Here is a 16,811-nt window from a genome sequence, read left to right as displayed (position 1 = left end):
CTAAGTAATGCCCCTTATGTAGTCAGTGCCAAAGATCCCTGTGGGACAGAGTAGTCAGGGGAACTCCCTAGGGGGAGATGGCCATTGAGGTGAATGGAGGTGTAAGGTCTGAGCAGTGTGCCTTTATGGATGAGGTGAGGAAGAGACTGACCAGAGGGCCCTTCTATGGAGGTCAGTTTTCATAATCAATTCTTAGATCTTTCACTGTTGGATAACATTTTTTTTTAAGTTTACGTTTTTTTTTTTTTTTTTTAGTTTTTTAGTTTAGTAGTTTGTCTCCTCCATTCCCTACTATCATTGTAAAAATGTTTATTCAATAGAAATTGGATTTCGGGGATACACACCTAGGTATATAAAATATGTAATTGCTTCTTTACATCATAAGGTACTCTGGGTAAGCATTTGAAATGGCTGCATAACTACATCAAATGGACACCCTGTAATTTACTTACTTGTCCCTCTATTGTCAGACATTGTTGGTTTCATAGTTCACTTATTCATGAAAACCTTGGTTCATCTAAAAGAATATGGGGCCCCTCTTGATAAGAAGAGTTATTCCTGAATAACACACGTACATCTTCATAAGGAGGCAAGGAGTGTTTGGCAAGGAACGGAAGGGGCAGATGACAGTGAAGGGGGAGCTGGATGAAGTGTACTGTGAGTAGGAGGTTTTTGGCCAGTGCCGGAAACCCAACTTGAAGTACGTTAGGCAAGGAGGGAAATGTCTTGCCTTGGGTCACTAGACTGCTGGAAGGACAGGGGTGCCTGGCACGCTGCCAGGACCGAGTCTGTCTCTCACAGAGCTGGCTTCTTTTTCTTTCGTCCACTCAGTCCTGTTCCAAGTGGCTGGATCCCTCACACTGCCAGCCTTGCCGGGACCACCTCTCCCCAGTTCATTACAGGAGAGGAAGGAGGACCTCACACTCCACCAACCCTCGCTGTCTCCTGCTTGGGGTGGCCAGGGGGGTGAGACCCCGAGAGGCCCAGCTTGGGTCACATGCTCATTCTTTGTCAGAAGTGTGTGTGCCTGAGCTGGTGTACCATCACTGGCAGTTCCCCTAGAGCCGCGGGTTGGGAGGGGGGTGAGCAGGGACCCAGAGAGCGCTGTTTGTTTCCTGGAGCTGGAAGGACCAAAACAGCAGTGGTGACTGAAGGCTTACCCCGGTGAGCGCGCCGTGACTCAGAGCTTCCTGGAGCCTCGTCACCACTGCTTTTCTCCATGAAGCCATGGGTGTTTCTCACAAGACGATCTGGCTCTGGCTGCTTTTATTTTTGTACACGTATCGTTGCATCACATTGGCATCTCTATTTAACTTGGGATTGTAGCCTAAGAACTTAGCTGTGTCATAAGCATGTTTTACTCCCGATCTTGGGGGCACTGGCTTGTTCAGGGTCTGGGGAGCCGTACTGGGGGTGGGCTTGCCTTATGGTGCTGGGATGCATGCGGGTAGAGCATAATCCACTGGCCTTGCGTGTCTGCTCAGCTTGCTCTGTTAACTAGGCTCTTTGATTAACCAGAGCCTCCTGTTCACCAGCTGCCACTGCTGTTGCTTTTGGATCGAAACAAACAAAAACCCAGGCCTTTTGGTGGCCTCTGTTTCTGCCTTGGCAAAGGAAAGGACTGCATTTGTGCCTTCAGCCACTTTGAACGCTTTGTGCAGGCCCTCCAACTGGGCCTGGGGACAGTTCGTGGCAGAGGGAGGAACAGAGCATCACGGGAGCACAGGGCAGGATCAGAGAAGGCTCCGGGGGCAGAATCTTTTGAACTGGTTCTGAAGCTTGAGTTAAAGGTCACTAGATAATCGGCAAGGAAGAGGAGGCCAAGGCACAGAGGTGTGAGAGCGCGGCGTTTGGGGGAAGAAGAGTTTGGGGCTGTAGCGAAGGGTGGCTTCACCCTGGAGAGAAGTTGAATTGTGGAGGTCCTTGGATACAGAGTTTGGGAGTGTGGACTCGACCTATGGGCAGTGGGACTGCTGCTGAGCAGGAGTTAAGCAGAAGATTGGTAGGATCAGATCTACAGTTACAGTTTAGAAAGACTCGTCTGATGGGTGTCTCGACAGTGGATTGATTGGGGAGAGCCTGGAGACAAGTTGAGAAAGGACACGTGACACGTGAGTCAGGCCTTGCGACATCAGGGATGGAGGAAAAAGAAAGAACTTGTTCCTCTGTGCTGGAAATGCTCAGATACGTTTCTGGGCCATCTGTGCGCATATTCAGAGCTTCCCCCGCCAGGACTCTTGAATAATCAGCATTTGCTTGAACTTCACTGCATCCCACAAGTAGGCCTGAAAAACACTAGTAAGAAAATGTGTTCAAAAGACTCATCTTGTTCTCAGTCCACATTCAGATGGATCTTTGACACCCTCTTTTGTGATGAAAACTGCTATTGGAGCGACAGAAATAAAGCTGGTATGATTCTCAGGTGTGTATCTCTTTGGTGTACTTTACAGTTGATGAAAGGACGGCCTGTCCTTCCCTTGGTGCCCACAGCCCTGTGATTGAGTGTAGAAAGTGTTATCCCCATTTTACAGATTAATCGGAGCCTCAGAATGTAGATCACGGTCACACAGAAAAGTGATATACATACGTGCCGTATGTATGCCAGGTCTGCGGACTCTTAATTTCAGGCTTTGCCTGAGATACTATGCTGAGGCTGTGCCAAACCATCAATATTTATGTGAAGGATTCTGTGCTTTTGGCAGAAAGGAAGATTGATACGATTTCAGCTTTCAGCTACCCACGATAATCTGTTCTCAAGACCACCCAGTTTTTGAAGTATTTTGGTTATTTGAAGCTTTCAAACTTGTAAGTTATTTCTTTCTGTGCTTCAGAAACATCTTCAGAGGTTTATGGAAAGTCATAAAATTAAACAAGATTAAAGGCATGAGGGTCACGGAAAAATAAGGGGAACGAGTGGAATGGAACCAGACGAGTACGTGGAAATGCATGCGGCGATCCTGTCACGGTACTAAAGAGGGGAACTTAAAATTCAACTGGTAGCTCCCAGCAGTGGAAGTAAAAAGGGAAATTCAGTTACCAGGTCTCCAGAGTCTGTAGGATGAACACGTTAAGATAAAAGGACAGCTTTTGCTGACACTGAGGCCTGAGGGAGGTATTGCCTCTAGCGGGCTTTTATAGAGTTCTCTGAGCAGTACACTGAGCCTTCGACAATACCCCATTCAATAAAAGCGGTTTTGCACAGGGCCAGATCAATGTCATCCAAGTCATGAGCTTGTAAGTATGAAGGTTTTCAGTCCCAGGGACTCTTGTCTAGCTGTTTCCCATTATTCTCCTTTCTTGGACAAGAGCTACAAAATCAGCAGGAAATACTGCAGCCCCGTTCAGAGATGATCCCCAACTCAGAGCTGTTGCAATGGTCCCCTAGCAAGTAGGACAGGGTTTTGTAGCATTCCCTGAATTCTTTTTGATGTTAAGCCAGTCTCTCTTGGATGTGATCAAACCATCCTTTGCTCCTGCCAGACACATATATTGCTGTTTCATTGTGCCTGCCCTTAAGCATTTTGGAGGGAGGCAATGCCCGTCTGAAAATGCAGCCTGGACCCGAGGCATATGGATTCACTGTGTCTGACAGTGCATGAACACTCGCGGGGAAGTCTGGCCAGGAGAGTCAGTTCATTGTTCGTTTGTTTTAATTGCCTGTGATTGCAGTGACTTAGTGCCAGTCGACTCAGCATGTGTTGTCATTTGCAGTTCGCTCATTTGTTTATTTAAGGGACGTTTATCGAGCACTTGCAGTGGTGCAGGCCCTGTTGGTAGGCTCTGGTGAATCCAGGCTTTGGCTTTTACCTTGGGAGTCTGATTTATGAAAAGGTCCGAAAGTGAGGGTCTCTCGGATAGATCCCCTTTGTTGTATTACACCTCCTTGCCGCCAGAGGGACCCATAGCCCTTCAGAGAAATTCAGGAGGCCTTTGCAGAAAACAAACAAAACCCCGTAGTATTTCAAGTCTGTGTCCTTACCGTGATGTTTAAAAGGCCCTAATGTCCTAGCTTCTGTGGTCTGTAACGGGGATGCTGTTTGGATTCTCCCACCCTTGCCCTTACATCTCTGGCTTTGATACCTTGTTTGACTCCAGAGACGTGGGGCTCTCCTTTAAGAGAGAGAGAGAGAGAGAGAGAGAGAGAGAGAGAGAGAGAGAGAGAGAGAGTGTGTGTGTGTGTGTGTGTGTGTGTGTGGTGTGTGTGTGTGTGTGGTGGAAGGTAATAGAGGTACATCGTCGGCTCAGATTTGCTCTTTCTGGTTCAGGCGCTCCGTGTGCTCCTCGGGCTGGGAGGGGAGAGGAGAGGAGAGGAGCAAGTCACCGTGTTTGTCTTCTCCTTCATAAGCACCGTTTATTAGACGTTGGTTTAGCCGATTCCCCGGACTGTCTCTTAAGGCTCTCATCTGTTTCAAGACCTGTCATCCGCTACTCTGACAAGTGTGTGCTTCAGTACTTGGGCACTTAGCTCTGTGGGGATGCATTTGCTGGCGAAAGCCCAAAAACCTAATTAAAGTTGTACCCGTCACCCAGCTGGCTAATCCCGTGTGCTTTGACAGGAGCGGGTTTAATTTCAGGATAGTTCAGCCTGAACCCCTTCGGTTCTCACGTGTGTTTGCTGATGGATGGCTCCAAATGAGACTGTGACAGCATTCAGAGCATCTCTTGGCGAACCGAAATCAAAACATGGAGCTTGGAGACGGTCTCTGTAGGCTGTCGGCTGGTTGGTTAGGGCCAAGATTACAACAGACCTGAGGTAGTGTGATTTTTACCAAGGATCACAGCTTCCCCCACCCCCCTTTTTAAGGTCAAGTGTTAAGATTATGAGTCAGTCTCCTTGTAGAAGATGCAGTTTTAGTGACCTGTGTTGGAAGAAGTTTTGTCTTTGCAAATTCCAGTTTCTCGTAAGAGAGGCTGAATGCAGAGCATAGGGGGTCAGACTGGATTTGACTCCTGGCTCCTTTGCTTGCTCTTGGACTGGAACCAGCATCTTTACCTCTGCAGACCGTGCTGTCCATTTCATGTCAGAAAAACAGACGTTGGGTGTGAAGATCATGGGAGACAAGATGCAGCACTTAGCATCATACCTGGCACATCATAAATGATCAATAAATGTAGCTGTTTTGTTGCTGGTGATGATGCCACTGCCTTGGGTCCTAGAAACTTAGCAATTTAGTGGGTGTCTTTGGGACAGTGGGAAACAGTGCTGGGCTTGGGTTGGAATCTTAGCTTCAGCAGGTGTTTAAGCCTCTAAGCCAGTTACTTAATTTCTCCAAACTAATGTTTTCTCTCCTAAGTGGGGTTGACTATATCTAATTGAGGATTAAATAAATGGATAATAAAATTTAACGCATGAGAAAATGCCTACTGTGGTTCCTGGCACAGAGAAGTCAATGCTCAGTATCTTAGATTCCTTCTCTTCCTCTTTTCCTGCTTCTAACTGTGTGGCAGGTGCTGGCTCAGGACTTTAGGGGACAAAGCCCCGTCCGCTTGGATCTAACAGACACTGCCAACTAGTAAATGTGGTCTGCCCTTTTCCCAGTCAAGTCAGCAAAGCTGGAAATTTCTTCCTTGAGCAACACTCATCTCTCCTCTGAAGCAAGTGCTTTTCTGTTCCTTTCCAACTGATGGATCCCTCTAGGGATCAGAACGCTTTGAGAGTGACAGACCCTGCGGTGAGAGTGGCTCAGGCGTGAGGCTGCGGTGGAGGCTGGTTTAGAAGGCTGTTCCCGTCACTTTTCACAGGGAACTGCTGAGGCACAAACAGAGAGGCTTTCCCTTGTCACTGGTTCTGACTCTTGTCATATCTGAGCCAGGCTCTGTGCTGGGCACTGAGAGTCCGGGGCTGAGCCTAGTCAGGCACAGTCTCTGAAGGAATCTAGTAGAGAAATATAATAGAAAGGCAGACAAAGAGTTAATTAAAGTATAGCGTGATATGCGTAGATGGGAGGATGGCCCAGATGCCTCAGGAGCAGAGAGAATGGAACTGTGCTAAGAGATGGAGAAGCGAGGGAAGGCTTCACAGAAGACGTGGGTTTGAGCTGAGACTTGAAGGCTCTGTAGCTGTTTGCCTGGGGGTGAGGGGGCCGTTTGCAGAAATGCATTCCTGGTAGAGGGAAGGCCTGTGTGAGGCTGGGGCGGAGGTCGCAGAGCATGAATGAGCCAGTGAGTGGGGCTGGTGGAGCGGGCAGGTGTGTTGCATCATTCGGGCAGGGTTTAGAGACCCGTGCTGCCTCGCCTGGTGCCTGACAGCCGTTAAGGGGCGCAGCTGGGCCTTGACCCCTGCACAATTTGGGCTTCGCCTTCTTTGTCCATTCTTCCCCAACTTCCTGGTGAAACCTACACCGGGCTCCTTGCTCACATGGCAGTCCTCATGGCCAGTACCATGTGTGTTTGTTGGTTCTCTATGGCAAGGACTGTCTCCTTTCAATGGTTTCTGCTTATTTTTTCAGTATCTGAACTCTGTTCAAATGAACTCCTCTGGAGAGAAAAATGTATGAAAGTGGAGCTACTCAGGGTGGGCTGAGGTGGGGTGGGAGGCTGGGCACCCCCACCCCTGCCACGTCCCGTTTCTGCCTCCGCCCCCAGCGGCAACGAGGCGCCACAGAATGTGGCTGCAACACCAGTGTCTCATACTAATTCTGGAAATTCTTCCGTCACTGAGTTCCTGTACCTCATTAAGATTTTGGAGACGTTTCCTTTGTATATTTAAAGGTAACCTCTGAGCACTTTGACAAGCTTTCTCACAGTGAAACCTGATACGATGGAAATTTGATGGATGAGAACCTTCTCATTCTCCATCTGGCTGGAGATAAAACCAGCTAGCTGCCTGGAGAAGGAAGTGTGAGGGCCTGGCTTGTCATTTCTCATGTGATTCTAAGATTATAGGGGTATTTTATTTTTCGAATAAGCCACTTTTAAAATTTTATTTTTTTATCAGGCAGTGTGCTCTAAGACAGAGCCCTGGTGTGCAAAGGCAATGCTTTGCTCAGTGTTGGCCCAGAGAGTGCCTGGGAGTCTTAAAGGAATATGGCTCATTTGGGTGGAAATTGAGGTCATTTTGGGTGAAAAGTGAGGCTCTCACTTGAAAGCAAAGTGCCATGTGGTCTGGTGTAGAATAGGGGTCCTCAAACTTTTTTGCTTTGTCTCTTTGTTCAGAAGCAAATAAACAGATGTACCTAAGGGAGCAGTGCAGATTCTTGCATAAAAATCAAGTATAAATTTCCATGCATTTCCCCAGCCGACGAGTCAATTTCTGGAGGGAGGCCCTTGAACACGCAGTCAGATGATAGCGCTAGCCCGCCGGGTTTGGGCATTGCTAATCTGAGGGCTTCGCAAGCTCGGTTTGAAAAAACACTAGTTTAGTAAAAAGAGCACAAATAGACCTAGCTTTAAATCCTGATTCCACCACTTTTTACTTCGGTTAAGTTGCTCGAGCTCTTTGAACTTCAGTTTCCCGATTGGTAAACTGGGCACAATCAGAACGTGTGCTTCGGAGGGTTGCTGTGAGAGTTGGATGAGGTGATGGGTGCAGAGAACCCGGCTCTCTTGGAAATGCTTTGGAGATCTGTAGAAAGGTGCTGAGTAGTATTTCGGGAGGATGATTGCTGAAGACCAGAGTAATCCCGGAGGGCTTTGTGGAAGGGGTGGCACTTGCATTGGGCCTTGTGCGATAAGCATACTGTCTCCAGGTGGAATTGGGGGGGGATTGTGGTCGTTTGTTTCTGGATGGAGGGGACTGGGTGGAGACAGGCAGGGGGGCCTGGAGAGCGTGTTGCTGAAGCAGTTGGGTGAGATAAGGCTGAAAGGTAAGCTGGAGCCACCTGAGGGAGCCGGGAGTGACCGCTTGTTAGGGTAGCTTCATTCTGCAGTTAACTTGGAGTCGCTGAAGGGTTCTGGGCAGAGACGTAATAGACGTAATGGGCAACGGTATGCTTGTGGTTCAGTGGGTGAACCTAGAGTCAGGGAGAACCGTTAGACAGCGGTTGCAGTTGACCAGACGAGAGCCACGCTGGGAAGAAGGCGTGCAGTGGGATGGAGGGAGAGGAGGGGCTGAGCGCCGGGAGGAAGAGCTCTCTCTCCTCCTTGCTAATGCCTCCTCCAGGGCGGAGGAGGGACTAGTCTGGCCGATCAGAGCCCAGGATGTCTACCGGGCCATCCTTGCTCACGGGTGGGTTTCTGTCCCTTCAGTTGAGAATCCAGGTTCCAGATTCTTTCGCTTTCCTGCTGCAGACCTAGCCGGGCCTGGCCCTTGCTGGACAGGCCGACATCCTCGTTTACTCAGTCATCTTCTTTTTCCACTTGTGCCTCTACTTGGGGAAGAGCTCTCGGAAGACTCCTTTAAGCTGCATCCCCCCTCCCTTCCCGCTCCCCACCGCCCCCCCCCTCAAAAAAAACCAGCCGTCAGTTTTAGTAGAAAGCTCTGCTTTGGGTATGAGATTGTCCAGACTTGTCTTTTGTTTCCCAGTTCAGCGCCTTTGAGAACTCTGGGTGGCGGGGTGGGAGCAGTGGGCGAGGCAGGATTTGGGCACTCGTGGCCTCGTAAAAGCACCAAATCCTCATTCCTCTCCTCTCATGTGCTCTGTGTGGACGATGCGCTGGACCCCCAGGCCTGGGTTTCCTGTTGGATGATGTGCCAGGGGGAGGGGGAACAGCTGAACCTTGGGTGGGGGTGCTGTGCCCACACGAGGACGCCTGGGAGGAGAGGTCAGCCTGGAGGGTGTGTGTGGGGACAGGTGGAGTGACACAGCGTCACTCCTTGTGCACGTAATTCTGTGTTGGGCACCCATCTCTCGTGGAACCCTCCACAGATGCCAGGAATCTATATTAATATCTCCATTTACTGGAAAGGAAAGACTCACAAAGACTTAAGTTATCTATCTTTAGCCACATAGCTAGTTAGCAGTCAAGCCAGGATTTAAGGCTAGGTCTGCCTGTCTTCACAGCCCAGGAATATTGAAGAAGGTTTGGGGAAACCATCCAAGTTTATCAATTTTCAGTTCTGATTGTTTTTCTTAGGCGAGGCATGCCGTCTCCATGCCTCCCCTAAACATTTATTATAACTCCACTGGTGCTGGGCTCGTGAGCCCGTCGGCTGTCTGTGTTGCCATGGCAGCCGCTCCTCCTCAAGGCCACCTCGGCACACAGTTCCCCTCCCTGCAGCGGTCCTTCTACTTCAGGCCTTCTCTGCCTGCTCTTCGTGGGGGTGCCAAGATCCTTGGTCCTGCCTCATTCATTAGCAGAGGAACCTCAGCTCAGGCTGGATATTCCATCCCTCTGAGCCCTGGAGAAACTATCAAATTAGCTCTGGGCATTGGAGTTATTGACAGTGTCACAGAGTGGTTTTATACTTTCTTTGGTTTTAGCAATGGCACGGTTGAGTGGGAAGAGCACAGAATTTGGGGTCAAACTGACTTGGCTTTGGATTTCAGGACTAGAACTTGTTGTAAAGCTTTGTGGAAATCTCCCAACCTCCACAAGCCCTGGTTTCCTTTCTGTAAACAAACACAGGGCTATACTCACTGCGTAGGCAGTTAGAGGGGTTTTATGTGAAAATGCCTTGGCCTTGGTAAATAGTGGTTCTATTACTGATGGTTATAATAAGAGAAATAGTTTGTACTCTTTGGTGTCCTGACTTTCCCTGAGCCTCTGATTTATGTTGAGGGCGCCCCACCCCCAAAAATGTACCCACGCAGAGATTTGCTTGCCCTCCCAGGGGCCATTCAGTGGCCCAGTCTGGAGGAGTGACAGAACCATGTGTCCTTTGTGGGATTCTGGAACAGGTAGGTCATTTTCATATTGTCAACCCTGTTAGGTTGGGGTCATGCTGTAGCTTTTCTCACTTAAGACATGTAAGAAGTTCTTAAGCTAGGGAGCTGAATTAAAATTTTAGAAACAGTAGACTAGAGAATGGAGTAAGTGATTGATGAACACACACACACACACACACACACACACACACACACACACACGAACCAGACGTCAAAATATGGGTCTGATAGGTGTTTGTATGAAGGACGGAACTGAATCTGGGAGCTGATGTAAGTGGGCCTGTCTTCGCCGTGCACACGAACAGTGTACACGTTTTACTTAGCATATTGCACACGTAGTTTAGAATTAGAAAGCAGGCAGGATCTTCCTAGGATGGCAAGTAAATATGTTGTGAATTTAAAGATGCACTTAAATGGCTTAACACAAGAATTCATGGTCCCTTTTCCAGCAATTTTCAGGGGGAGGTTTTTACACACAAGTGTCAGATGACCATTGAGTGGCTTGGAATCACTGCATTAGTGGCTGCTCCTGACGAAATCCAAACCCTTGTCATTGTGTGGAAGTGAGCTGAGAGACTTCGAATCAGAGACCTGGGCTCAGACAGGTGCTGTGCCTGAGTGCCTGTGATCCTGGGTGAATTACCTGTCTGGACCTGCTTCCTTGTTCATAAAATGGGAGCAGGCCCACTGACCTCATTCATTTATTCAGTCATCCAACAGATATTTCCCGAGTTCTGTTTTGGTTATCTCTTGCTACATAACAATTACCCCTAAACTTGGTGTCTTATTATCATTTTATTATATCTCATGATTTTGTGGGGCAGGGCTTTGGGCAGGGCTCAGCTAGGTGGTTTTCTGCTCTGCCAGGTCAGCGGGCTGGTGGGGGTCCGTGGAGGAAAGCCTCGCAGGCCACCGGAGGTTGTGAAGATCACGGGTGTTGATGTTAATGTGCTGGGAGCAGTAGTGTGTAGAACAACAGAGCCCAGGTGTGGGCAGTCCCGGTCCTCCTTACCCTGCTGCTCACCAGCCACAGCTGCTCCTCTGAGCTGGTCCACACACTCATTCCGATTAGTACAGCTCGCAAAGCAGTCAGGAAGGCAAAAAAATCATGACACGTCCATAGTCTACCTGTCCTCTGGCAGCGTTGGTGAGACAGATGGACTGTCTGGTGGCCTTTCTGATGTCGGGGGACTGTGAGGGAGAGTGCGTGTGTGTGTGCACACTGGGTGATTCCTGAGAGACCGACTTTTCCTTGGAACCACCCTTGAAAACATTTTCATTAGGAGCTAAGACAATTTACACAAGGAGAAATTCAAACAAGAGTCAAATCTATCAAAATGTGGTAGCCATCAAAGAAACAAACATTTAAACTCTTGCAAAGAACCATTTCAGGCCAATTATATTAGCAAATACTTAAGAAAATACCAGTGCTGGTGAGGTTGTGAGACAAAAGCTTAGGCTTTGTTGGTGGCATTTCAGCCACTGTCTTTTTGGAAGAAAGTTTGTCAGTTTGTAGAAAGAATCTTCAAAACATGCTTATTCTTATTACCTTTTGGCCTGGTAATTCCAGTCATGGAGATTTAGCCTAAGAAAACAAACCAGAAGTTAGAAAAAAAAAAAAACCTTCTGTTTTATGCATGGAGCTGTTCTCTGCTGTATTAGCTGGAAGAGTAAACGGTTGAAGACAGTGGAAGCAGGGGGGTGATGATATCCTCATTAAAGTGGATAAACAGGGAGATTCCGTGGTATCTTTCACTGAGCATCACGCGGTGACCACACCTTGCCTTTGCCCTGGGCTTCGAGAAGGAGAGCCAAGCTGTCAGCTCAGGGACAGCATCTCCGCTGACTTTTCTCTTCATTGCACTTTTTTTTTATTAATGACTATTTTCTTGACTCTATACTCTTAAACTTTTAAATTTTTAATTGTTCTTACTGTGTCATCATTATTTCATTGTTGTATGCTCTTTGTAGGTTGTGGTGTAATGGAGTAAAGTAAAATGGGAGAACAATCCAAAGCAAAGTTAAGATTGTATAAAAATTATGGCTGCAGGTGGACGAGGACTGAAAGGAACGTTCGTGGTAGGAAAACATTCTAATTTGTTGGCCTACCGCATTGCAGGAGAATCTTCTTACTCTGTTTAACATTAGAATTCTGCTAATGTTGCTGTAGTATTATTTGTGTAATAAAATCTTTTCTCCCTGTGGCATTGAATGTCTATTTATGGACACTTACCATTCATGATAGGTTCTAGGTCTGGTTATTCTGGATTAAAGGTTTAGGACAATCTTATCATCATCTCTTTGCCCAAGAGAAAAATTAACATTTAATTTTTAAAGTGGTGTCTTTCTTTTTACAAAATGTTACATTAAAAATGTTTACTTTATTCCCTATTATGAAGGTAGTCTGTACTTTTAGTATATTTTAAAAATTGAGGGAAAAAACTTGGAAAATCATCCATAATCATGCATTGTGGTATTTCTTTCAGGTTTTTAATCAATGTCTTAAAAAAAAAACACTCCTTATTAAAGAAAAATTCAAATACAGAGAAAAGGAGAGAGAATAGTACATGGACCCTCTGGTACTTGTCACCCAGCTTCAGCAATCATAAACTCATAGCCAACCTTGTTTTATCTCTGTGCTCTTCCCACCTCCCTCTCTTAACATTCAGATATTTTAAGCAGTTCCCAGGCATGTAATTTAATCAGTTTTTCAGTATTTAAAAAAAAATCATTTTCACTTCAAAAAGATTAATTATTAATATTACTGAATAGCCAATTAATGTTTAGATTTCCCTGTCTCATTTAAAAATTGTTTTAGATAGTTGGTTCAAATCATGATGCAGACATTGCATTGATTGATATCACTTTTTAAAAATGTTTTATTTTGAAATAATTTTAGACCTAGAGGAAAGATTTGAAATAGTGACAGTTCTTACACGTCCTTTGTCCCGCTTCCCCAGTGTTAACGTTTCACCGAACTAGAACACTCGTCAGAACCCGGAAACTAACACTGATACAATACTGCAATCTGTAGACTGTATTTGAATTTTTCCAGTTCTCCCATTAATGCCCCTTTTCTGGTCCAGCATCCACGTTGCCTTTAACTGTCATGTCTCCTTAGTCTTGTCTAATCTGGGACAGTTGCTCAGTCTTTGTCCTCTGTGACCTTGACTCCTTTGAAGCGTACTGGTCAGTTAGTTTGTTACTGCCCCGCAATTTGGGCTCGTCTGATGCTTCTCTCATGATTAGATTGAGGTTATCCATTTTTGACAAGAATAGCAAAGACGGGATATGTCATATCCGGGGGTGCATAATCTCAATCTGGGTTATTTCTGCTGAGATTTCCATTGGTCATTTGGTTAAAGGGGGTTCTCCAGGGTTTCTCCACAGTAAAGTTACTATTTTTCAATTTGAGATTTAAAGAATTTTGGGGGGAAGTACTCTGAGGCTATGTAAATATCTTGTTTCTCGTCATACTTTCAAGAATCTTATTGATAATTCTTACCCTCAACAGCTAGTGCTGTGGGGTTTGCTTTGTGGTGATTTTCTTTTCCCATCGTTCCTTCTACACTTACTAGTTGTAATTCTACTGTAGGGAAGGACTGGTCCTTTCCCTGCAGTTAGTATTGTTTGTTTATATCAGTACAGACTCATGGATATTTGTTTATTCTGCAGGTTGTTAAGCCGTCACTATCATGATTTATTTCTTTGTTCATATTGTCCCAGATTTGGCCATTGGGAGCTCCTTCAAATTGATTCCTGTGTCTTTTCAACAGTTCTTGAGCACTTCCTACTTGTTAGGGTCACAAGATATCCTCGATGTATCTTGTGTTTTCCCGAACCCAGTCCTGGAATCAATCATTTCTCGTGGGATTCCTGGTTTCTTTCTTTGGAGAATGCTATTTAGAAACCAAGATCTGAATGACAGGTGTCCTTGTTACCACTGGGGTGTCAGTCCTTCTAGGCTGTGGCAGTAGACAGGGCTTGAAGATCCATGTTTGCATACTGACACATGCATATACACATATATATTTATTTCTATGTCAACTCTGTGTATAAGTGAGTGAGTGAGTCTGTGAGTGTGTGAGTGTGTGAGTATGTGTGTTAAGAAAGTTAGGGAAGGCTGGAATGAACTCTGTAGAATCAGTATGAATCTGTAATTAGGGAGCACTAACGTTCCCTAACTTTCTTTATTATTATTTAATCTACAGGTTTTTCCCTCCTTTTTTTTCTTTGTAATTTATTTATTGAATAAGATGGGTCATTTGTGCTTTGTAGTTTTCCACCTTTTGAATTGTGCTTATTAAATTTTTTGTAACGTCATTCAACTTGTTTCTCTGCTGACTTTATTTCTAGTAAATTGGTAGTTAATCAAGGTGCATGATCAAATTCAGATTTTTTTGGCAAGATTCCATCATAGGTGGTCATTTGTACTTGCAGCAGGAGGTATATAGTATATGATGGTCCCTGTTTTTGTGATGTTACTAGCCATTGATGATTGTTTAATTAGTGATAATTTAATTTCATTATTCCTTCTTTTATAGCTGTGTATTTCTATGAAGAAAAACCTATTTTTCATCATCTATTTAGTTACCCTGAGGGGTAGTTCATACAAAAAAGACAAGATAAGAATCCCCTAGAATCTTCCAAAGATGACTGTGTAGGTTTCCTATCGCTGCTCTAACAGATCACCGCAAACTCGGCTGCTTAACAACACACGCTTGTAGTTCTGGAAGTTAGAGTCTGAAATGGGTCTTACTGTGGCAGGGCTGTATTCCTTTTGAAGGCTTTAGGGGAAAATGCATTTCCTTGCTTTTTCCAAGCTTCTAGAAGCTGTTTGCATTTCTAGACCCGTGACCCGCATTCATCATCAAAGCCAGCAGTGGCTGGTGGGGTCTTTTCCGTGCTTGTCTCTTCAACTTTTAAGAATCTCTGTGATTATACTGGGCCCAACTGGATAATCTCTATTTTAAGGTCAGCTGATTAGCAACCTCAATTCCATCTGCAGCCTTCATTACCCTTTGCCATGCAGTTCAGCATAGTCACAGCTGCTGGGGATTAGGATGTGAATGTCTGGGGGGGGGCATTATTCTGCCTATCACCGTGACTAAAGGATTTTTAAAAAACCATTATGAACTCATAGATTTTTAACATTTTTCATTTTAATTTATCGTTATTGTCCTTGGTGTTCTAACTGTCCTATGTTTGGACTGTGAAAGAGCTTATTCAAGTTGATTCTTGAGTTCTTTGGACATGAACGTGGAGTCTCTGATAGCTTCCTTCCTTCCTTTCTGACCTGAACAGTTGTCTGGGCTCATATAGTACGTTCCTGCCCCGGGTCTGGGGTCATCCCTTTCTATAAGGCAAACTTCAGTGTGTGTCAGAATCCCCTGCGCAGCTTTTTAAAACACAGGTTGATAGGCCCTACCTCCCTCCAGAGTTTCTGATTTAATAGGTCTGGGGTGGGGTCCAGTAATTTGTATTTTCAATTCCTAGGTAATGCTGATCGTGCTGTTCTGGGGACTACGCTGTTTTAAAGAACTCTGTATTTTGTGTGTGTTTTTGGTGGGTTTTTTTTTTTTTTTATAAGGTGAGAAAGGGTATTTAGAGACTAGAGCCTGCATGCGAGGAAGGATACTGATTCTAGGCTTTTTCAATGAGAAGAAAGAAATAACGGAAAATGTAAGTTCATACTGATATTTCCAATTCAGATTTAGAATTACAGGCTTTAACTTTTATTTTATATTTGTATTTGTTTTCTCTGAGGCTTGGTTCTTATGATAGTAAAAATTACTTATTTAGTAAATATATGTATTATTTATACAGATGTAGTTTCAGAATAACAATACAAATATTATGTCCTGCAACACGATTACTGAAAACAGTTTAAGATCTTTGCAGCGGTCCCTTTGTCCTTGGAGAAATATCCCACCAGGGGTCTTCAAGTTCCTCGCTTTTACGTTAATGAAATCAGTCCTCTCTGGTTAACCAATCAACTTGATATGCAGTTAACTTCTTTTCCTGTTTCTTTGTTCTGCTTTCAGTTTTAGTTATTTGATTACTGAAATAGTTATCTAACCATTTAAATGGTTTCACCGTCACGTCTGTAAAATGAGGCTTCTCTGTCCTCTGTCTTGTTCTCCCCTTTTCATTATGGGCAACCATCTAATTTATTTTATGGTGAAATAAATGGCAGTTTGCTAGACAGACTTTTTTTTCTCTTGGAGCGCACGCCACCCTCCACCCCGCACCCCGACATGAGCAACATATTCTGAACGTGTTCTGATGCCTTGAGGGCGCTGTGTTTATAGAGGCGTCAGTCCTCCTTTACAGCTTAGAGCGCGCCACTGTGAGAATGTCCCACAGTGTACTCCTCTGTTGGTGGGCAGCTGGGTTGTTTCCAGCCTTTTGCTGTTGGGAATAGTGCTTCCGTATTACAAATAGTACATATTTTGAGGTAGTTAAAAACCACGCTGCATACTGTTTGTTGTCTGTTTTTTTTTCTTAACATTGTAACATGAGCATTTCCCGTGTTACTGTAAATATTGTTACTTAAGACAGTTTTTTTTCTGATTAGGAAAATAATGCAGACTGACTTAGAGATTTTAGAAACTCAGAAAAATAAAAAAATAAAAATCACCCGTGATCCTTTGACTTAAGGGATACTGTTATTATTTTGATGTGTTACCTCACAGCCTTAACAATATTTTGTATAAACACTTAGAAAACAGTCAGCTTCATATTACATAGTATCCTGCTTTGTTTTTTACTCATAATCGTGATTTTTTATACCATACTCTTTTTATAATTTCCTATTTGATACTTAGTTTCTTTCTGGGTTTTCAGTATCATAAATAATTTTGTGATAAATATCTGTGCCTAAAACTTTTCCCAAGTTTCAAATTATTCTTGAAGGTGGTTTTCACGAGAAGCAAGGTCACGTTTGTTACATGTATCTATTTAGCTAGCTCTCTTAAAGCAGTAAGATAAACAGGTGGAAGATTGTTACCTTGAAATTTTTGTTTAGTAAAGTCCATTTCTTCT

At 44.8% G+C, this 16,811-nt stretch overlaps 1 protein-coding gene across 8 annotated transcripts in view; it reads left to right on the top strand.

Moving 5' to 3' along the window:
• Positions 1 to 16,811, top strand: part of CDK5RAP2 (CDK5 regulatory subunit associated protein 2) — a 166,958-nt gene that overhangs the window by 57,498 nt on the left and 92,649 nt on the right. The window lies entirely within an intron of this gene.

Source organism: Vicugna pacos, chromosome 4 (genome assembly GCF_048564905.1).
Source record: "Vicugna pacos chromosome 4, VicPac4, whole genome shotgun sequence".
Taxonomy (NCBI): domain Eukaryota; kingdom Metazoa; phylum Chordata; class Mammalia; order Artiodactyla; family Camelidae; genus Vicugna; species Vicugna pacos.
This window is presented reverse-complemented; position numbering and strand designations above follow the sequence as displayed.